This window comes from Thermobia domestica, chromosome 2, assembly GCF_964235325.1.
Source record: "Thermobia domestica chromosome 2, izTheDome1.hap1.1, whole genome shotgun sequence".
NCBI lineage: Eukaryota > Metazoa > Arthropoda > Insecta > Zygentoma > Lepismatidae > Thermobia > Thermobia domestica.
Window position 1 is genome coordinate 148,745,694 of NC_137455.1, and position 25,713 is coordinate 148,771,406.

Genomic DNA, 25,713 nt, shown 5'->3' on the forward strand with positions numbered 1-25,713 from the left:
TCTGCACCATGTGCACCACAGGCGCACGTGATAGTCACTATACCAACGGGGAGAGTTAGTGTTTGAGATGTATGCGTCTAAGTAAAGTAAGAGTATGTGATTTTTTTAGAAGAGGAAAACCTTATGAAGAGGAGAAGTTTTTAGTTCGTTTTTTTGCTAAACCAATTGAATTGTAAGAAAATGCATGAACATTTATTTTAACATCCTTAACACGTTTGCTTTTTGAATAAATAACGTCTAGCTACTCTCTTCATTTTCTATATAATGGCTTGTAATAGTATTTTTTAACTTCAGTTTCGTACTCAATCAGCTTTCAAGCCAATCTGATTGCATTATGCATAATGTATATATTATTTGTTACAAAGATTTCAGATGCAGCAGAAAAGCCATTTAACACTGAAACATTAACAGCAAAGAAAGAAACTTTTAAAGAAAGTTTACCTAGGCTTATGCATTAAAGATATCCCGGCATTCTCCTGGTGGTACTGAAAAAATACCAATCAGCACGTTTAGTGTCGGAAGTAGAACCTAGGAACTCACGATTACGTAAACCCAAAGCAAACCATTAACCTGTGTTTACTAGGCAAACGATTTATTTTTCTACCATTGCTTTTGTAATATCTTTATTATTTGCAGGAAGCAACGGGTGCGCTTTTTTTATTTGGGTTAGGAACTATCCCTACTGAAGTTTTAATCGACAACTAATTGTTTGCATTCATTATTTTTGTCTATTTTCTACATATTGCTTGCAAATACTATTCTAAGTAAATGTTTCATTATGTTTTATATTGGTAACGTTTCGTTAAAGTTTGGTCATATTTTAATTATTTTTTTTTCAAACGTTTAAAAGTTTCCCTTTCAGGTTATAACAATAATTAGAGACGAAGTTTCATCCTTTTTATGATCTTATTGATAATAATTTAAGCGTTTTTAAATACATAATTTTGAATTATTTGCTTAAATTATTCAAATAAATTAGAAGAAAGTGAGTAATACTAAGAAACATTTTTGAAAGGAAAGATTCTTGTTTAGTGAATTCACAGAATTATGTTTTTTTTTTTTTTTTAGTTTTTATAATCTAAACAACTACAGATACCACGCTAACAAGTCTATGAAGGTGAGTTGAAATTATACTACTTGGTAAACGTATGTTTGCAAATCACTAACACAAAATGTCTCATCCTTTTGCATGTTTTGTGGCTTCCTTCTATTCGTTACTTTGATTATGTGTAAATTATTACCTTTCCTTGTTAGGACTGAGTCATATGTATAATAACTAACACTATTAGAGTTAACGTTCCATAAATATTTCTAATAAATCATACAATTTCCTCTCTCTTTGTACATTTCACTACATGTTCGCCAATTTTGCGGAAAAATACGAGACTTAGAATTTGGAGATTAAATTTCAAATATTTCATTTTCTAATTGTAACTCACATATATTTCACTTTGTCTGGATATTTTTTTAAAAAAGGGTTAATCTCTTCCACGTTTTCAAGAAGACATGTGAATTGTTTCTCTCGTAAGAAAAAAAGAGTTATTTCTATTTATGTAATTTCCATAGGCATGTTTGAAGAGTTTTGGACAAGAGGATACATAAGGAGCTGGGTGCTGTCTGTTGCCAGAGCAAACCTTAAGGTCAAACGTAACCCTCACACTACGAAAGGTGGATACTTTCTGCTTGATACAGCATGTTTTTAGTAAATACTCTTCTAATCGTTTCTTCAAAATTGTCAAAAAAATAAGCAATTGCTCAACATGTAGAGCTAAAGCGTATACCTTACCGTGATGCAAATTGAACGTTAGTGTGTCTCATAAATTTTCTATTTTAAGTTAGTGGGCACAACGTACGTCCCCGTTACTAGGAGATGTGACTAATATTTACAAGTGTCACTCCTAAATGTCATTATAATAAATAGTTGTTTCCCGCTTTTTCAGAATTTGGCGGTAAAGTCTTATCTCCTTGTATTGTTCACTTGTCACTATGGATGTTTGTGAGAGTTTATAGTTTGTTTCTTTTGCAAGATATATTTAATCTTAAGAGGTAGGTAGTAAAGAACTCCCCTTGGTAGTCCGCGTTACAAAACTTACCTGTATAATGCGAGGATCAAACCGTCATGATTAACACGTAATCGACAGGGCTTAGATTCGAAGACCTAGCAGATATGAGTAGAACTCATAAGTCAAGTAAAACGCACAAGGTCGCTCTCATGATATGATAACGGAAACATATATATATATACATGAGACAGGATTAGTAACGACGAGAGTGTACAATGACTTCTCAAATTCTACTGAATTAATTCCAGAGGCAAGATAAGAATGTAATTCATTGGCTTTATACCAGAATATCATACGTGTGGCGGAATCGAAAACACGCTAAATTTTGCAGTCTACCTACGTATTTACGTTCACTTTCACCGTCATCACTTTGGCAAGAATAGAAACAACTTTTGTTAGTGAATAGTATTGTGCTCTAGTCCCTTGCCACCACATTTTTTCTTCAGATTCCATGGCTTTCAAAGTTATGGTACGCTAGGGGAGAACGTAGCCCTGACAGTTTCTAAATGTTATAGACTTTATATGAGAAACACAGTACATATTATTATACTGAATGTCACCGTCCTTGTACTTAGGGTAGTTTGAATGATCCTTCTATTGAGACACTTTCCGGTGCGTCATGTCTACTGTGGAATATCTGGCTCCGACAGTGGCTATACACCACAAATTGATCACTGACATGTCATACACGAAAGAGACAATTCTCCAAAAGGAACACGTGGTGTTCTGCAGCTCCACTATAGGCCCATGTTCGAAGTCATTTAATTGAACAATAAGCGTTTTGGTGTCATCCTTACATTGTAGATACAAAATGTGATAAACAGAGAACTGATTCTCAAAACAGCTACAAACTCTACAATCGTCCTGCCCACTTGGACGATTGGTGTGCAGGACTCATTATTAACATAAGAATGCATTCCACTGATACCTATTCTGTAGTGCAAACTTCGTTCAAAGCGGTAAATGGTATTTGAGGTACTCGTAAAAAAAACGTACTGGTATATTTTATGTTCATATAATAAAGTTATACCTTATATCTAATCAAATTTCAAAACTTATGTATAGCAGAGTAGACTAATATTCGTATAAGAGAAGAAAGTAAGTTGAATGACTCACTCATTGCCTCACATACCACTTAGTCTCAGATACCGTTGACCCTAAGAACTTCACATTATGTATAAATGTCCTTGAATTGTAGGCGAGGAATAACATTAATTGTTATGAAATTTTGGGCATAGAACATGCAATTTTGAATAAATTATCTTCTTGAACGTGGGTTGACGTTACGAATGAGCTATACTAAATGCATCTACAAAAGAATTATCTATTCTTCTTTTGTGAAGAACGGACACTTTCGCTGGTTCATTTACGATTTACTGCATGGAAATTAAGAAACTAGAATAATGAATACTATAAGGAGTCTAAGACAATATCAATTAGGTGAGTTGTATTTTAAAGAGATCATTATTTTGATATTACTAAATCAAGTACTTCTGTTTCTGAATTTTACCGTAATAAGTAAAATACAATAGTGAACAATAAGAAAGTTTGGGTACACCATGTATATGACTAATATGTACTAACATTAATCATAATAAATACGAGTAACATTTGCTCTTGAAAGTGGCACTCTAGTACATGTGAACATAGGCATATTGTCTGCTGCATGCTGTAGGATTTCTCTGAGTCTACTCAGCATAAAAGGAAAAGACGGGTTGCTATACGTGACAGAACTCCAATATCATTTGGCCTAATTTTCCATTCAACCAACGTTCTCGGAATCTCCTACCTCACACAACATGCCACAGAGAATGTAAGGATCGATTATTTATTTTATTTGGTTTTCAACGCGAAACCATACTTGTTCTAAATTGTTATTTTTAAACAAAAAGTAAATATGTATTCATAAGTAACTGGACAAAATAACAAAGTTACATCCCGTAGAGTCTCTCAAGATAAAAACGTATTGATATTTAAAAAATAATACTAAAAGTAGACATTACTACTTCCCGTGGGGGTTAGTAAAATTAAACACTACTCATATATACTAGGGAAAAATATAAGTATTGGCGCAACTTTTAGCTGCTAATGAGCAGTAGAAATAGGTGAAAACCAAATAGAATAATGAATGTGGGGAAGAGACGTACAGTGTGATGCAATAGTTTCAATACCCATTTTCTACAAAACAGATGCAGGTGAAATAATTATGACGTGGACTATGTAAGTGGATACGAGCTTTTTACTCTGAAGTACTTATGGTTCATGACGATCATCTTAAAATTCACCATATTGGATCGACGTCAACTTTTTTAAATTAAATATGGACGTTCGGAATACCGAACAACAATGAACCTTTTCGGGGAATATAATGCACTGATTAGGTTGTTTATATCTACAATGCTTTAAATCTTACAGTACTTGAAAAGTTGATAAATTTGCAATTTGTGATTAGTAAGTAACACGACAAAATTCGGACAGTATGAAAAGTACAAGTAACCATTATTTATATAAATGTCGATGCAGACTTTTCCAAAGCAATTCGAGCATCTAATATAGGATGAAGTGCCATAAAAACGTCAATACCAGGCATATTGCAAGGGCATATGTTCGGCACTTCAAACCAGTCAATGGAATCGTTAATTCAGTCTGAATTACAAAATGCCTTTCAAACAATTCCTATAAAACTAAAAGACTGAAACTGGTGATACAAAGAAGTACAAACTAGCAACGATACCTTTGGCATGCAATTTTGAATGAAAAAATCGTACTTTATGGCATAATTGTATGTGGTATACCAATATGTAGTGCATCAGACAGAGAATACGTAAAAATACTCCATTATGCTGGTTTGTTCTTTTTGGAATTTGTCACACTTCTACTCATTTCCCAGCTGGAGCTGTTGTACGTCACATTTCCTGAGTGTTAAGTGATGTCCAACTATTCACCATAAGTAATTTCATGCTACCTATATTCGGCTAATAGCAATTCACATACCAATCTCATAATTTAAATAATATCATTTTAACAACTGTTAATGCTGTCACATGTAGACTGCCAAGTTTCTACACTAGTCTTTTAAGCCCAGTCTGCAATGTCACAGGCACTTTTCTGTTCTTTTCGTTGAAAATGATGATCAGTTTACCAGTGCAGTAATGTGCTATATCATTTATGTTCATAGGGATAGCTTCAAGTGTGATTTGACTTTTATATTATTTTGCACACAGTATTTGATAGTGATCTCGTTATTGGAGAAGCATTTAACGCCGAAGTGAATTTATCAGGATTAGAGAAATAATTTAAGCCAAATTTAGGTAAAGTGTGTTTGATTTTGTAAATGTAGCATTCAGCAATTTTTTCTACGTTGTAAGGACGAGTGTTCGCTCTTAGAGTGTTTTATTTTTTTGAATAAATGATTCTTTTGATATCAAATATTGCAAATTTATTCCAGAAATTAAGAATATATTTTACCAACATACAAAAGTATTCTTAAAAGTTCCGGGGTGCTGTAAGAATTTTTCAGGGTGCTCTAAGAATTTTCCGGGGTGCTGTAAGTTTGGTGGATACAAATCAACCAATTGTAACCAAACCTTATATCATGCCGTTTAAATTCAGGGGTAAAGTGAGGAAACAAATTTGTAATATGTTGCAAAATGGGATAATTAGACCTTCATAAAGTATACATCTTAATCCCATTCATGTTGTACCAAAGAAAGATGGAAAACAAGCGAGAATAGTCCTGGATTTGAGGAAATTAAACAAACATATACGGTTACAGCAAGTAAGGTATCATCATATTGATGAAATTCTCAGTTCTCTACAAGGCAATACCATATTTGGGAATTTGGATCTCGTCTCGGCTTACAATCAGCTATTATTGAAACAGCATTCTAGACCTTATACAGCCTTTTCTTTCGAACGACAGTTGTACGAGTTCAACCGAGTTGTTTCTGGATTAATTAATGGCAGTGCTGTTTTGGTAACTTGCTTAAATCAAGTATTAGAGCAAGATCTTCGCTTGATTGTAGTTTTTTATGCGGATGATATTTTAATAATGGGAAAGAATCCTGAAGAATACTTGAAAAGTTTGAACAGTGTTTCAGAACGTCTTCAAAACGCACGACTTACGATTAATTTAGAGAAGCCAAAATTTTTCAAAACTTCTATTGAGTTCCTTGGATATAATATTAATGTACGGAGAATGTGCTTTAGTGAAGCAAAAATTCAAGCAATAAAAGATTTACCACCCCCTTCAAATTTAAAAGAAACTCGCCAAGTTTTGGGTTTGTTTAGTTGGTTCCGGAGATCGATACCTCGGTTTGCCGAAATTGCTGAACCATTATTTTTAATCACAAAAATGGGGTCCCTTGGTAGTGGGGTGATGCTCAAGTACGAAGTTTTAACAACTTGGAAACCAGTAGTATAAAAATTATTAAATTGAACCATCCTGATTTTGATCACACTTTTTACGTTCAATGTGATGGATCGTTATCCGGAATTTCTGGGATACTTTGGCAACCTAATCCATCTATTGAGGACCCCGCAGTGATACATTGTGTTGGCTGAACTCAGAAAAATGCTGAAAAGGTATATACAACAACGGAAATTGAACTTCTAGCTGTACGTTTTGCACTTCAAAAGTTCGCCCCATATCTTATTGGCCGTCATTTTATAGTATTGACTGATCATAATCCATTGCGGCATCTTAAAAGAGTACAAAGTTATAATAGTCGTCTACTGAGGTGGTCATTAGAACTGCAATCCTTTGATTTTGTAATACAGCATATCTAAGGCTTTCATAACATACCTGTGGATACGTTATAAAGGTTATTTCTAAGTTCTGAACATCGAATACTTTATAAATTCATTTAAAATTCTTCAGGATGAAATAAATAAAATATCGTTGCAAGAACTGAAAGAAGAACAAGGAAATTATGAAGAGTTTGCGAAAATCATAAAACACTTGACAGAGTGTCCACGTAACTGCAATTCGTTATATCAAATGTCAAATGATGTACTAGTGATTAATGACTAAATATAAAAATAGAAAAAGTATGTATTCCGCCGAAGCTAGTACCTCGCATATTAAAAGCATCCAACGATGATTTTGGGCATTTTGGATATCAGAAGTTATATTCGTTAATCAGTAATTTTTTTATTGGAAACATCTACGGCCTCAAACCAAGAATTACATTAACGACTGTGAGAAGTGTATGAAAATCAAGCACAATTATCATGCCATATACAAACCGATGTTGGCAATCATACCTGAGAGGCCTCATTCTTTTATTTCTATAGATCTTTATGGACCTCTGCCCCGAGCACCAACTGGTGACACTTTTTACTTGTTGTAATGGACTTATTTACAAGATATTTGGTAGCATATCCTTTGAGGAAAGCAACTTCTGCAGCAAATGTGCACAGAATTTTAAATGTGTATATTCCTTATTGCGCACTCATTGAACATATTCTTTGTGATAATGTGAATTTCGCAGTAAAGTTTTTATACATGTCATGAATAACGCTAATATCATAGTTCAATTCGTCACGCCATATCATCCAATAGTTCAATAGTTGAAAATATTAATCGTGATCTTGGTATAATGTTCAGACATTACTGTGAAAACAGTCACTCTGATTGGATTAAGTACGTAACTGAAATTACATATTTCTTAAATTATTCTGTTTCTGATACTTTGGGTGTTGGACCAGCAAACATACATAATGGTACTGAATCTATAAAATCAATTGAACATTTTGGTATCAACCTTAACGAAAATGATGATCTTGATATTCTCATCTAATTAGTATGGTACATATAAGTCGAACCAAAAATTCCAATCGCGAAACAAAAAATTGAAGAACAGCAAGCTGGGAAACAAAATAGAGACTAACGATCTTGTTTTTGTACGTTTGCATCCATAAACTGACGTATCTTTGAAGAGGATTTTTAAGTTTTGTGACTTATATGCTGGACCCTATGTATGTATTAAACAGATTAATCCTAAAGTATTTGAAATATATAATGTTAAACTGATAAACGTTTAGATTTACGTAATATAGTCGAGTTGAAGAAATGGTGTCCCACTCAACACACGAATAGTAAATGTTACATATTGTTGAATCTTTAGTTCCTCAAAAAATATTAAGTCAAATTAATATTGGTAATATTAATTCCTCTTATTAATTTTATTATATGTAATTTTACTTATTATTCTAATTATGTTCATTGCTACTTTCATTTTATTTTATTATTGTTATGATTCTATTGAAATGTTTATTCTGTTTTATGACATATGAAGTTGTCTTAAAAGTTTATGTCAGATACTCCCGAACAAAAGAACTATCTAGCATTATACCTTTGTTTATAATGGTTTCAATAAGAACTCTGACTAGATGTTAAGAGAAAAACTTGATTATTGACCTGATAAAATAACTAAATTGTGAAATTTCGATTAGCCCTTTCTTCGACATTAAAATGAAATATAATATCCTTATTATAAAAAGAAGTATAAAATAATATTTTTGTGATAAAATATAGTGAACTAAATGTAATAATGATGAATTGGAATATTGTTATATACGAGGGCAATTCAAAATGTAATATGACTATAACTTAGTTGTGATTACGGTCCAGGATTCTTCCTTAAGATAAATAATTTAAGTAGTCCCATAATTCGGGAGCCATTACATACATCGATATATGTACAACGAACGGTATAGTGTATTTTCTGTTTCTGGCAACGCTGAAAGGCAAATAAGAGGAGGAAGAGGATTTTAAGAAATAGAAGAACAAGGACGCCATTATGTACGATTATAAACTTTCAATTGGTGGTGAAAAATAAATATAACTTTGAATATATTGATTTAAAGGAAGTTTATCTGTAAGGTATGTAATTCCTTATAATGACTTGGTATAAAATTGAAATATATTAATAATACCTAAACGAACTGGAGTGGTAGTTTTACAACGCATTGTAGGTTAGATACCTAAGCTGTTAGAGCTGTTCGACGTTGAAATGTACTTCCTCTACTTCTTTCTTTTTCAAAGAACATTCCTGTCTTGTGAGGATCTGTCTGAATGATGACCGAAGACACAAAATGAATGGTTTCTCTGGAACCTGAGTGATGGCATTTACATTTTTCTTATTTTGTTTAAGGAAATAAGTAGGGACTAGCCTAACTGATGGTTAGAGCAAGGAATGAGTGATTTCCTTGGGTCTGAGTGATGACAAAATTTTTAACCTTTTAGCTAGCCATTGATAAGCTTGAATGAAAGCTTATTGGGATAAGTGATTCCCATTATGTTCTAGATAAGGGAAAGTAGATTATGAACATTTTTATTAACCTCAGATAAAAATAATGTTAATATTTCCCTTAGAACTGTTTTTGCTAGACCACAGAAGTCTGAATGATTGTCTTCTTTTTAGCGAAATAGTAACCGTCTTTGGATTAAGTGGTGTCCATAGACGACAGGGTCTCTAAAATTTTATTGTTTTACTAAGAAAGTTGTAGTCAGGCTTTCCCGATAGAGGTAGGCGTCAAACAAAATTGTGATGAAGGTTCGAATCAGTGGAGTATGACTGAATAAAGTTTGTAGGGGTCTGTTATTCTGAGTGATAATCAGTAGACTTAAGGAATAGTACTCTGAAGTGAAGGAGCTCCATACTTTATTTCGCTTTTATAGGAATTTCGTTGAGTCACCTTTTGTTTATTATTCCTGAATAAATATTATATTTAACCTGTAATACTAATTTTCATTTGAGAATAAGACAACCTATGATATTACATGATATTGTTTTGTGTTCTTGTGGTTAATTATGATTCGATCCCCTTATAGAGCCGGAACAGTCTTGAAGGAGTTAACCATAATAACGTGTGGCTGGTGCTTACGATAAAGCCTTGTTTTAAATGGTGTCACTTTCCGTAGTCCGATGTTATCATACAGTTTCAAATTCACTAAAGCATTCTCTCAGGCTTTAAACTATTTATACCCAATATCACGAACGACGAAGTATCCCATTACTATCAGATACCGTGTGCAATAAATTACTTGACTTGCATGTATAGACTGACCGTATAATACAGTACCAAAGTCAAAGACCAGATCTTAGAGACTTTTAGCGTTTTATACTCAATGTCACGAATAAGGTAGCATACCATTCGATGCAGATCACTCACTGTCAGATAACGTATTCAAAAAGTACTTCACCTGCATGTACAAACTTACCGTACCAAACACAGTTTCAAATTCAGTACCGAGGCCTCCGAAGCTTTAAGCTATTTATATGCAATATTACGTGCAACGTAGCACTCCATCCTAAGTAGATCACTGTCAGATGCCGTATACAATAAAGTACTTCACGTGTATGTATAAACTAACTCAATGATATAGTTTCAAATTCACTAGTAAGATCTCCGAGATCTTAAGCTTTTTATACCAATGTTATAAGCCGTTGGTTATAATGTGCCATTCGATACAGATGACTGTCAGATGTCTTAGGCAATAAATATCTTCTTATGCATGTATAAACTCATTTATAATGCCATCCGTAATATATGAGTCATGTTTTTATGTGATAATTATTGAGAGTTTTTCTTAACAACACTTCATAGGTTCATTCATGAATACTAAATCGGTTACATCGTGATTTGACAATAACATAATAATATATTCAATATATAATATAGTGTTTTATTTATTTGATTTGTTTACAAGTTGGTACTTTATTTATTTTCTGGTAGAGTCCCAGATTACGTAAACATATTTCCATTCATGACATATTCACTCTTTCATCAGAAAATTTAGTCTTACTAACTTAGAGTTTTCCTTAATACGAGAGTTTCATTACTGGGTACAGATTTACCTTAAAAAGACTTATCTGTTAACAGTATAAATACAGCGTATGGACAACAGTATAAATACAGCGTATGGACATAAGCCATAAAAATGACATTGCGAAAACACGGAACAACCTATGGTCGGTACTCACTATACTTCAGCCGCTGTAACTTCGGGCCTGGCCCAGTTTATTTGTTAGCTCTCACTGGCATGCAAGCAGGTGAAGTTAATGCTATTTTTAAACTTGGCACACATCCCTGAACTTCTAAAATTAGTTACAGCGGTACGGTTGTTGCTTATTGGTTGTCATATCAACAGCCAAATTCATTCAAGAATATGAAATTAAAAGCTATCAACGACAATCACGTTGTCTTCTGCTTTGAACGGTATTGCTACCAGATACGAGGACGGCTCATTCAGTTACATAACATTAAAATGCTATCTAACCGGCTCAGTGCAGGAGAAGCGCAATGCGTGGTAGGGACGTTGGAGTGAGTTTCTACGTCAGTGACAGAAAGTATGCACATAAACGAGGATAGTGGAAAAGTGCTCAACATGGTATAAAAACATATGCCTTACTAATCCAATGCAAGAAAAAACTTTTAAAGTTTTGAAATTTTGGTTTGCTAGAATTCAAGGAAGTGAAAACCAAAGAATTTCCTTCTTTTAGGGGGAAATTGTTTGCGAGTTAACTAGAACTGTACTATCAATAAAAATTATTTCTCATGAACTATCTCCTATCAAACGTCTTTGATGTCCTAGAATCTTTGTGTTGACACTACTTACGGTGTATAGTTGAAAAATCACTTTTGCTTGATCAAAATATTATTTCGTGATGTAAGACATGTAGGTGATGTAAACATCACCAAAGATCTCTTGCTTTAGCTGTATTACGAGATGCATAAGAGAATCTCCAATCAGGCCTTTGCTAACGATTCTTTTAATGTTGAAGAAGAAACTTTGTATACTTCTTTATACTTTTTGACAGGTTTCTATTTTCAATTTTACCTCCACATCTTTTATTACCATATAAAAAGGATTTTATTAAAATTAAATACAAAAGACGACTATAACTTTCCACCTGGTTTTCCTGCAGAAGCTTCTTTATAATCACGTTCTTTGTTCGGTTCCTTAATGTACTTTCTTGAACATATATTAAAAAACTCAATTTCTTCAACTTTTCCCAGAAGTAAGTGTGCGTCATCCTTTGTTTTCTTTATAACAGTAATTAAACTAGCTAGCCTTTTTACTACTTTCATAATGCCTCCTTCTGACAATCTTTATACACAAGAAACAATCACTAGAATACGTCATTGAACAATTGTGTCATGATCAACATTAATAGAGTCTCTACTACAATAAAATACTTCAACGCTTCTAGCTTGACAAACATGCTCGTGTAATATGTAAAGAAAAGGCGTCAGGATGTGCAGAGAATAATCCAAGTAGTGATGAAGCGCATATGCAGAAGTTCCTTCACGTAAGAGGCACCGGTCGCACATTGTGCGGGCGTTCTTTAACTGAAAGTCGACTGACCATATGGAAATATTACGACAACTACAATTCTGTGGCAACGTGTATGAAACTTCACAACCTACACAATAAAAGCTCAGAGAAAATCAGGTCTAAATGAAACAGTGAATACACTGTATCTTGTACAACTTTGTTTGTTGATGCCACATATTGTGAATATCAATGTGTAAATATGCTACATTAAATGTTAAATTATTACTGAAATATCATTATGTACGAAGTGACAATGATTAAAAAATAATAATCTTTACATACTGAAAGCAAAATATTCCGTGCATGAAACTCATAATCCACCCAAAACAATCTTACAGAAAATCAAGTATAAATGAATTAGTAAATATGAATGTCTTGTACAACTCTGATTATTGTTGCTGTACACTGAAAATGGCAATGTGCGTTCGTGTGAAGAGAGATAAATCGTTGAGGTCCTTTAAATTTGGACAATAAGGGTGCTCCTTATTGTAAACAACCTGAAACTCATGCCATTGACTTTTAAAACCCAAGGAAAGCTAAATTAGTTTCGAAATAAATTACATTTCTATTAATGATGTCTATTATGGGGAAAAGTATTAAAATAAGGACATTTTCAAATCCTCCACTTTTCCATATGCATTCCTAGGGAGTAAACTTTTAAGTTCATATAAACAACTTTTAAAATTGAGACAACAAAACCTCAGTTTTTGGTACTAAGCGTTTAGAAAAAAATTGACACGTTTGTTAAAAGATTTTTGGGGGAGAACACTGCTTTCATTCTTTTAATTGTTGCCCGCAACATGATACCCAACTGCTCAATCGGCACGATGTGTTCAAAACAACAACAAACAATAGAAAGACTAACTATAGTCTATCCACTAGAAATGTGATATTGTCCATAATTAGAAGTTTTGCTTTGTTATAATTAAATGTTCCAAAATATTGGTTAAGCGCTTAACCGGTTTGGGTACGGTTTTAGTTTCAAGCCGAATGACGGTTTATTTCATAAATAAAACCATAATTTGTTCTGTTCGGTTTGAAACAGACACTGGATTGATTTTTTAAGAATATTCTTATATATTTTGAAACGAAGCCCGAACTAAATGTAATGATTTCTTTTTAGATTAAGTAATTGTTGATGTGATATTTCACTTTTGAACAAAATTACGATTCGCCACGTCTTTCTCTTGATAACTGACTTTGGAACAACATGTTAATGATCAATAGAAAATAGAACCATTTTTCGGTTCGATTTTGTTTAGGTTAACCGTTTGAAACTGGTTAGAAACCGTTTGAAACCGAAACTCCGGTTTAAGATTCCTATAAACGTCCAGTTCTACTGGCCTTGACCATACCCTGCATCCGCACTATTCATATATATATGTAAAACTAAAAATGTAATGAACATGGTCTCTCTCTAGCTCAGGGATGCCCAACGTTGTTTTGAATCCATCGTGCCATTTGATCAGTTGGGCATCATGTTACAAGCAGTATCCTTCCAGAAAACACTTTTTAAAAAAATGTGTTAACGTTTTTGTAAAAGTTAAAAAACAAGGAAGAGAGGTTGTTAATATGAATTTGAAACTTTACTCCGTTTATATTTATATCGAAAATTGGCAAATTTCAAAATATCATAATTTTAACATTCCTTTTCCTCTAATAGACATTCTTAGTACAAATGTTATTTATTTCGAAACTATTTTAGCTTTCCTTGGGTTGTAAAAACCATTAACCCATACCATAAACGTCTAAACGTCAACAATACCTACTGGTCCAAATGTAGGTAATCCATATATATATATATATATATATATATATATATATATATATATATATATATATATATATATATATATATATATATATATATATATATGTGTGTGTGTGTGTGTGTGTGTGTGTGTGTCAGATTTGGGACTGGACGTGCACCTCCCTTATTGTAAACATACACTACCTAAAGTAAGAAACTTTTAGCTACACTTTCCAAATATTTCTGCCGTCATGTGATTTTGATGATTCTTTTGCATGATAAATCATTTTCGAAGTGTATGATTAGAGAAATTCCTGATCTAAATAATCACATTAATTATATCATTCAAATTATAGGCTACCAATACAAAACTGCCCTGGTTCAGTTGGTAAAGTTGACTTCGATTTCGGAAAGTCGTGGGTTAGTTCTCGAGACCAGACACAGAGCTTTTCCAGTGCGTTTCCTCATTCACACCACAGAATAAAACTATATAGAGCAGTTAGAATGAAATTATTTCAAATGTACTGGTGCACCCCGTCACAGCCCTATATCCAGGCGTATTTGAAGAATCAGATGTCTCAAAATAAATCTACGATATGAGATGTGAGTAAATATAATTATTAATAATATGTATGTATGAATATAGTGTATGTAATTAAATGATAGGACACATTAATATATATGCCAGCCCAGTTTATTTTTTTGCCACTATTTAATGTTGTGATTGTTTATATGTGATAGTAAATGCTCGAGCAGTGACCTCTACATCAAACATTCGCAAGAAAAGGATTGTTGTGTACACATGACTGACTACATTTGCACTCAGTAACCTATTGATCAATCTAAATTATCTAAATTGATCTGAAGAAGTGTTTAAAGAATCATAGTGGTAAAACGATTAATATTTGGTAAATTCTATACAATTGTTCCCCTTTTACATATTTTAGTAACTCAAGTGAACTAGATTGGTAAATATTCGTATTTATTAACTGTCTGCCCGGTCCGACGATGTGAGTGGTGTTTGTGCAGTAAATGGTTTGGTATAGTTTAAGAGTAACTATAGAACGGCAGAATTGACTCGCAATTGGTGCAGTTTAAGTATACTTGTCCAGCGTCCTATTCACGATAGTACTTGGTTTCTTTTGAGATTTTTTCTTTCTCGACGTTTCTTTACTAAATTGAGTTCGTCACTGTTCATAGAGGTGACGGTATGAATAGGAGTGAATAGTATAGTAGGTTTATTACAGTAAAGGTTTGTTATTCTCTACCAGACTTCAATCCGTTTCCTCCCTTTATTGTATAACTATTATTATACAGTAAAACTATTTTGGAAACAGGAGTTCAAGGTTAGCGCTCTTGCAGGATTGGGAGCTCTAGCAAGAATTTGGCAAATCACTTGCTAGTACAAAATTATTTTACTTATTTTTTTAACTTTTTGGTTACCCCATTTAGGATCTTCTTCATTTACCGACTTCTATACTATTTTCTTCATACTTTATCTTGAACTGTATCAGTTTTCTGAGGGGTCGGATATTTTTTGTATTAGAAAGTTCTAAATTAAGAGACCACACTTACTTTCCGGTATTTCCGGGATCTCCAATGGCTTGGCCGAATACAATGTGTAGTGGGATTTTCATAAAGCCCCTGTCTTTGTCAAAATTCCATTCGGGGCACAGATTTGTTCTCCCACTTAGAGATATGTCTTAGGCTACGCACTTAGTAGGCCATCCGTTTCGGCATATTCTAATACATCGCTGGCTCTGAAGTCGACGATTGTCGCGTTTTAAGTTCGACCACTTTCTTTATAGTATCTAGCGTTCTATCTTATTTTTTTTGGCGTGCCTCTGTCTCTTCTCTAGCTACCTTTCTATTCTATTCTCTAAGATTTTTTTTAAATTTCTCCTCCCCCGTTTTAACCTGTCAGTTCATAACCGTTTAGCGTATCTGGTTTCAACTTACGAGGAAGGTCCATAAACCGTGAGAGTTGAATTTTGATGAAAATTACTGACAAGATTCAGTTCGAGATGCTAAGTAACGTAGTAATAGTCACTCGATGCGCAAATGCTTCGTTGAGCTGTTACACCGATGCCATCTTGAAATCCAATAGGCAGTGTCCAAGAATACCCTTTTAGCATAAAAATGAAAAAGCTCTTGGTAGATCTGACTTCAACATTGTAAACCGGAATAGGGCATCTATATGTGGGAGTACTTCCAGTGCATGATCACCATCTTGAAAGGCGCCATATTGAATCGCGGTCAAATATGATAAATAACAAGGGGGTCATGTGGGGTATCAAATAGCACTGGAATTTACTCCTAAATCCATTTCCGTAACTAAAGTTTACATATCTGAGCTCTCTCACCCACAGAAACATATAAAAACTGTGCGAGTTAAATTTGTGTTATGAAATATGGTCGTGCGAGCAAATGCAGGGTTTAACTAATGCAGTAGTAAGCACTTGATCTACAAGAGGCACTATACCTATCAGATCTTGAGCCTAGTGAGAGAAATCGTTAATTAAATTGAAATGCCTGTAGTGGAAAATGGAGTACACTACTCGTCTCCATTCTTGTTTCAATGCAGTGCCATAGAGACTAATTTTCTGTGTAAACATATGAGCCCATGAATTATTGTTAGCTTTTAAAGATTTTATAATCTGTATTGCAAATTCCTAAACTTTTTAATATTATAGATTAGTTTAAGTACCTGCCTGACACTTTTAATGTCTATTATTTCGAAATCGTTAAAGATGTAAGCATTTTATAGTATCGCGCGGTTACCTATCTTATGGTCGAGTTTATTTAGTGGTACATGATGTAGTAGTGCAATCTTAGAATTTTATTAAGCGGAGTAATTAATTTGAAATTGGAAGAAAATGATTAAATATATGTATATTGAATTATAAATATGTAATGAATGTAAGTGTGATACTGAAGAGATTCGTATAGTGTTGAAATACTTCGATTAATGTATACAAAGGGTCTTTTACCTACCCAGAACAATTGCGTTTGTTGCCCTAATTTCATAAATTCGATGAATATAAAATGTACATTTGCAATATACCGCCACATGTTTAAATATCATCCTTAATTTTGTAATGTGATTAACTTATTTGTGCATATTAACATTTCAATATTATCTCATTAATTGCATGCTGCAAGTAAAATAGGCAGGTTATCGTAACTCGGACCTACTATCAAGTACCCTGAATTCCGTGAACCTGGAACCTCCCAATACAGTCGCATCTCAATTCCATTATCATGAACGAATCTTCAAAATCCAAATAGCGTTCCATTTCAGTGATCGTGATCTTATTGCAAAAGTGATTAGTAACGTCTAGAACAGCGTTTCCCAACCGGTGTGCCGCGGCACACTGGTGTGCCGTGAATGGGCTGCTGGTGTGCCGCGAGGAATCGAAACAAAATTATTAATTTTATAGCAATAAAATTGCAAAACGTAGGGAAAAAAGTATATTTGTATTTCACATTACTATGAACCTCTACTATGAATCTACAATTTTAAGTTTCATACCGGGTTACTGTTCTGTAAATTTCTAATGTTGAAAAAAGTATTTGTTATAATTGTTATGACCATTATTGCTTCTTTATTGTTGCAGACTATTTCGTAACTTGGAAATTTAAAATATCATTCAATCCTTTCGACAAATTACCTACATTTGTGTTTTAAAAGTGAAAGAGATTTGTTTGTTTGTTCGTTATTTAATGATCTTTCTTCATAGTAAAAGGTTGGATACAGTTTTTAAAAAAGAAAGCGTATTTTTAGAAACCAGAGTCCAATATTTCATTGCAATTGTTTTCTATTTTTAAATTAGAATGAAAAATAAGCATAATGATTTACCAAGGGGGAAAAACAGTGAAAGAAATTTCTTTTCTGTGAGGAGATCAATAATCACACACACACACACAAAAATACGACTGTGTTTTATATTTACAAATAATAATATCTATAAGTGTGCCGCGAGAATCCAAGTAACACCCGTAGTGTGCCGCAAGTTGAAAAATGTTGGGAAACGCTGGTCTAGAATGTAACACCAAGTATCTTTTAATTATCATACTAAATAACCTTATGAATCCGTTGTGAATCTTAAATTATATGAATATGACTTTGATGTGGAAACCTGTAAGTGATACTAATATTGACTAAATAAACAACGAAATGTCAAGATTAACGATTCAGTTTAACTAAATCGAACAATAGAAATTTAAGTGTCTTAAGACACGGATATATATATATATATTGATAACTATATAGACCGAATAAGTGTTAGTTTGGAATGAATAAGTAATCACGATATGTATATGTTAAATCAAGGAGATTACTTGCATGGACGCCAAATAGGTGAAATATGGACATGTGAAATGAAATATTATCTGAAACGACGAGAAAAGAACCCGTTTGACAAATTTTTGCTTAAAAAACTCTTAATATGCGAGATACGATTTAATGTTATGAATGTTTAATATATATTTTATTCTCTAACATTGAATTTAGATTGATATAATTCAACATTCTATGTACACTGATATACCTATATGTATTTGCGTATTTGCATGTAACTAATATCTTTCCTTATATTTTACTCTTAATATGTGTAATAAATGTTACAAAACTGTAGCTTGGCGATAGTTTCTTTAAAGTAAATTTTAACCTATTTACCTGTGTCAATACATTACCCGATGTGTGTCTGTGTGAATGAATGATAACTCTAGTTTTAAGTGGTAAATTTTAAGGTTAATATAAAATAATAACGTTTATTCGGTGTGTGTATTACTATAGAATGTGTGTATCCAATTCATGACCAAGGTTATGAAGGTAACTAATCCCAAATTAATCCAAATCGGCTCTGAGAAGCAAGCCGAAATAACGGGACATGCTGGGGATAATGACAGTTTCTTGGAAATTTCCAGAACTCCGATTTATGCAAAATATGTGAATCGTTTTATTTTTTTTTTCTTTCCTTGGCTAACTCAAATGTGTATTCGACTTTCCCATGTAAAATCAGTTACTGGATGAAAGTTGTTTAATGCTCAGAAACAAGTAAAGGATTAAATTTAAACGTCTCATCATCCGGACTGGGTCAGGGTAACTCCAAATTGTGCAATTACCTGGATCCAGGTCAGAGTAGTATGAAGGAACTTGTGTCTCATCAGGAAAAGTTCAAAGTTAGTTCTCAAGTAATAGAATTTGGATATGAGGCATCTTCTAATATCTATTTAAGCGTCTTCACTATGTTTCAATAAGTATCCTGTATTTCTTCATTCCTATTTTCTTTCTCTTCCTCTTTTATCTTCTTCTGTATCAACCATTGACTACCCTACATCCCTTTTTGCAACGCTTCGTTCTGGTCTCCTTCTAACCATCTATCTTCCTTCTAAGCTTCTTCTTCTTCATCCCCCTCTTCTATCTTCCTCTTGACTTATTATATTCATTTCTCAGTCTTTCCTACTTTAAAATTAAAACTGAAGAGAACTCGTGACTGGGAGCTCTTGCTATAGGCGTGGTCAATAAATTCAATTAGATTTTTCTTCGGAAGTCCAATATTAAATAACCAGTAATGAAATATGTTTAGAACAGCAAAAATAAAAAAAAACATTTTAGTTTATTTACTAATCTGACCATCTCAGTTTTAAATGGTGACGACATGAAGTGTTACTTTTCTCTCGAAATCACAAATCATCTTTATTTCATGGTTTCACATTCCGGTGGTCCTGGTTTCGATTCCCGTTGTATACTTAAAGGAAATGTCTATCATTTTTAATGTTTATGCTTCCAATGAAAGATAACATAGATATTATTCAATATCACTCTGTCTTAGTGTTACGATGACTTTCTTCAGTACACTCGCAATTGAACAGTGACCTACGAAACCCATCTACAAGATGATGTCAGCCCTATCAACCTTGCTTCGTATTGTCTGGGAACATAACAGGTTAAGCAAACAATTTATGAATGCGTAAGGCATATCGTTAGCATGAGTAAAAAATCATAAAGGTAATTGTTTGTGAGGAATTGCTTATGTTTCTACTACTTCTACTACTGCTACTATTGATAGCAACATTTATGTTTTAAATAATAATTTATCGTTCGAGATACGTTCCATATCAACTAAAGGACTTGAATAATCAAAAGCTTCATATAATATAAAATATGTAGTCAAGTCTGGACTTTCAATAATAATAATAATAATAATAATAATAATAATAATAATAATAATAATAATAATAATAATAATAATAATAATAATAATAATAATAATAATAATAATAATAATAATAATAATAATAAAGAAATACCAGACTTCCAATACCAATTACGCAAGCAATACCTTCCAATAAAGAAAAACGTCCAAAAAAGAAGGACACCTCACGTCCTTTCGACTTATTTTAATGACGACAGGGACACGAACACAGAAATATCGAGGACAGTTAAAATTTCGACCTTGCTCTTCAGAGTGATTTGAACCTCCAATGGGCGTCAACTCACAATCATTAGTAATCTGCCACAAATTCTTCATACAAAGATAAGAAAATAAACTAGTAGTTACGGAAGATACCAATAGAACTGTCTATTTCTGTATGTGTCGATACAATTCAAATAATGCGAAAATAATGTCTGCAGTCTTTTCTTCTTTGGATATTAGAAGTTAGAATGAGGAAGAATAGTAATGTAAATCGGTACCATTGTTAAAAACGATGAGTTATCTTGAACTTGAAGAACGTTTCGTGATATTTTTCTCATTGACGAATGTCTATATTACTTTTTTGAGTTCAAAAAGGAAATATCAAGTAAGTCTTGTGACACTCTCATTAGGACGTCTCCTTATACTATTATTAGTATCTTGTGTATAATCTTACATGCAGTATAACTAGGTAATAGTTTGAGTGGAAGCCAAAGTGACACGGTAGCTGAGTGGTTAGCGCATTGAACTTCTACTCGACTGGACAATGTTCAAATTTCGGCCAACTTAACCTCTTTCAAATGTTTTAATTTTAATTTCAATATATACTCAGTGTGACAAGCAATATCACCCCTACAGAAAGAAAAAGATGTTGCAATGAGGAGAATTGAAAAAGGTCTGTCAGTGGTGACAATGGTTTACAAACTTATTTCCAGCAGTTGTAGGTTTGATATTTTCAGCTACTTTCAAGCATTTTCTGGTTCATACTTATTCAGTGTTTATATTTCTTTAAACATACAGTATATACTGAAATAATACGAAACCGCTTAGAAGAAAAGATTTGTATAGGGCATAGGATTTTATTGATTAATTGATTGGTTGAAGTTTTATGGCTACGTCAGCACCGAGGCTATTTGTCACCGTCACAGGCATAGGATTTGAGATGTAAGGTTCTACTAAGGAAGAACATTTTATGTAAATTCAACAGTAAAGCTTTAAAAGAAGAGGTGGTAATTATTATATTAAAATATCAATATCTCGGAATCTTTGAGAGTTAGAGACACTAAGTTTAGTAAATTAATTTGTCATTTAAAATAATTACTCACGTGATTTCTTTTTTTATTTTACCTAAAGAGTAAAAGGACAAGGGATGGGAAATACATATTATATTATAATAAGATGTACATACCTTGGAACCTCTTAAGGTCTAAAAACCAAATTCAGTATTTGTAATTATAACGAAATACTTTGGATAGTTTAATAATTGCCTGTACCTTGGGCAGAAAGTGCTCATACATGTGCACTATACTTAATAGAATGTTAATTTAATATTAACAAAAGAAGAATGTTTTTAATATCTGTAAGAGATATAGATAGTGTTATGTAGTTAGTTGCTATGTAATTGTTTTATGGATACCTAATCATCTTGTATGTGTGCATGACAATTTGAATAAAAATACATAAAAGTGTATCAACTAATAAACCATTTGATACCGTTCATCGACTTTATAATTTTGATACAAAAGGTGAGAATAATAATATGTATAATTATTAAAGATATTTTTACATGCAAACTATTACTACCACTCGAGATTCATATATCATCGATCGAACCAGGTTGACGACTACCCTTGGTGAGTCGTTATAAAAATGTTGGTTTACCTCACCCGGGAATTGCTGTAAATTCATATCCCGAAGCAAAGTAAGGGTGAATTTACTTTTGTAATAAAGTTAATGAATACAAATTTCACAAGACTGAGAAGTGGTAGAATAATTATAAGAAAAATGAACGGTGAGGCAATAGAAAATGAATCCAATGAGGGTGATAACGGTGAACATAGTGTAGCACCAGGAATGACATTCGAAGAACGAATCTTGCTAACCTTGCAGCGGCAAGAACAATGTCGAAAGGACGATTTTGAAGCCATGAAACAAAATTTGGTCGAATTGAAGCAGACGATAGAACAGAAGATAGAACAGAAGTCTGAAGAATCCAATAAGCAATACGAGGAATTGAAGCAGACGATAGAACAGAAGATAGAACAGAAGTCTGAAGAATCCAACAAGCAATACGAGGAATTAAGTAGACGAATGGAACAGAAGTCAGATGAAACGAAACAGTCAATTGTCCAGGCGATGAATCACATCTCCTCGCAGTTCGAGGAAAAGTTAAAAAAAATATCTGAGGATTGTCAAGATAAGCACAACCAACAAATCCAAGAAATCAGTGATGTAAAAAAGAATTTAGAAGTAATAGAATCTTCGGTTCAACAGCAAAAGATTCAGGTCATCAATAATTCTAACAACATACGTGCAAATACGCAATTGATAGCTACTCTACAGGAAGAAATTAGGACGCTACAGGTTAAGGACAACACATACCACAATAATATGGGTAGTGAGCGCTTGGAGTTTCCCCACTCACCAGAGATGACTTCGCCTTCACCTGTGTCTGATGAGGATATTATTTTGGAAGAAATTCATCCGAAGAGTACAGATGGGCGGAAAAGGGATGGTGCAACGACATATCACGTCATGGATAGGAATTGTCACCCAATAAGTACACGGAATGATAAAAGAAAGGTAAAGTTAAGTGTTAAGATGAGTGAAATACGGGCTATGAGTAAATTCAGTGGTAAATGTAATGAAAACGCTATTTCTTTCCTGGAAAAATTTCAGGACGAATGCAATATAATGAGTATAGATAGATCACAATATATGAAATTAATCCCTCATGTATTACTCCCACCATGTTCTTTATGGTTTAAAGCAGTACGCGATCACATCAATACATATGAGAAATTCAAAGCGGCATTGATCGCGAATTATGAAAATGACTTTTTGCTTGCAAATCGAGATGCCACCATTAAAAATCAACATTTCAATCCTCGTTTGCACAAATCTGTTGTAGAGTTTGTTGTAAATACATACAACGAATTAAAAGTCGTTAATCCCTTGCAATCGGAATCTAGAATAATAGCAACGATTCGAAATTTGCTCCCATTTAAGTTACAACAGATCTTGTTCTCTACACAGTGTATGAGTTTCAACCATTTATTAATGCTTGTCCAATGCTATGAAACTCAATACCATGCTATGAATCAACAAGCAGGAGTAGGTAAAAGTAAAAATAATTCAGATCATTTTGTACCTGTTCGGAATCTAAATATCCGAAGTGTGAATGATACGGAACACAACCTAAGCCGAGTAAATTCTAGCAATCAAAACGAGCAAAATAGGCAAAGTTACGTAGGGAATACGCCTAACCTAATTAATCGTGATAATCCTGATGTCAGATCACCCAACAGAAGTAGACATAAAAACAATCAGAATGTAGGACGAAATTACAGGAATACAACAAGCTACATGGATAGACGTAATTGGAGGTCAAGAGATGGCACTTCGTATCAAAATCAGAATCACGATGAAATACATGTACAACATGTTGTGGAACCTAATCATGATTGTGCAGTACAATGTACTTTATTAGAATCATATGCAAGTATGAATGTAAGCTGATTACCGTTAATGAAATTAGGTTAAACCCATATCAGTTATAGATTCTTGTGAACTTTTATTTTTAAGTTTATGTGTTAATATCAATAATGAAAACAATTCTTATAACTTCGCTATACAGACAATATGAGGAATTATAATTCGATTCATAATTGATTAAAAACAAAGATTATTTATATTAGATTGACTTGTGTTGAAAACTTAACTGCCAAAAGATTATGTTAAGTGTAAGATTCATTCTATTAAGTTAATTATTCAACGACTATCTTGAATGAGATTCTTCTATATTTTGATGCCTTATTGATCCAATGTTTATTTTAAAATATCACCTAATATAATTATTGTATAATGCGCCCTGGATAATGGTAACTCATGTTTGTTTCTTACGATTTTGACTTCGCACCCTTCGAAGATTAAATAAATGGGCGACGACATTTTAATAAAAAATATAATAATAATGTAATGAATGATAATGAAATAAATATAATTAATGTAATGAAAGATAAGTATTAACGAAGTGAAAGATTTGTTATAAATGTATCTATATCTATGATATGTAATCAAGATACATGCGAGGGGCGATCAAAATGTGATGGACATATGTAATGTAAGACCATTATTGTAAACGGACCAGTGGTTCTTGAAGATAAAAGCCAAGCTCGCTTATGACTTTTATATTCAGTCCAATTGTCGGGCGACATTTTATATAACGAAATACTTTGGATAGTTTAATAATTACCTGTACCTTGGGCAGAAAGTGCTCATACATGTGCACTATACTTAATAGAATGTTAATTTAATATTAACAAAAGAAGAATGTTTTTAATATCTGTAAGAGATATAGATAGTGTTATGTAGTTAGTTGCTATGTAATTGTTTTATGGATACCTAATCATCTTGTATGTGTGCATGACAATTTGAATAAAAATACATAAAAGTGTATCAACTAATAAACCATTTGATACCGTTCATCGACTTTATAATTTTGATACAAAAGGTGAGAATAATAATATGTATAATTATTAAAGATATTTTTACATGCAAACTATTACTACCACTCGAGATTCATATATCATCGATCGAACCAGGTTGACGACTACCCTTGGTGAGTCGTTATATAATTCCTATTTAAAATATTTGGGGACACGTGTTTCGTCGTTCGTTAAGAGAAGAGAAGGGCGGGAGATAAAAGCGTGTGGTTACAATTGTTATAGTTGGATGACCGTATCTCGAAATTAATATAGGTTGTTTTGTATTTCGGTGCTTCAATTAAAATTACTAAGGGCGTGTTTCAACGTTTTCTTCTTTGGCATTTTTCCCTACAAGGGAAATAAAAATGAAAAGTAAAAGGGTCGAGATTGTAATTGTTACAAAAGAAGGAAAATTCTCCAATTTCGTTAAGGTCAAATACATGGAATTTGCTATTTGAGCTTTTTAATTAAAATAATTAAAGACATGTTTCAGCGTTATATATATATAAACAGTGCTGCGCCGTCCATAACGAAATTTGCCTCGCACACTACAATGACATAGTATAATACTATACTATAATACTAAGCTGCCATTTCGTTTGTTACTTCGACGTTTATCGTTGAAGTTCAGAGCAACGTGACTTTGTTG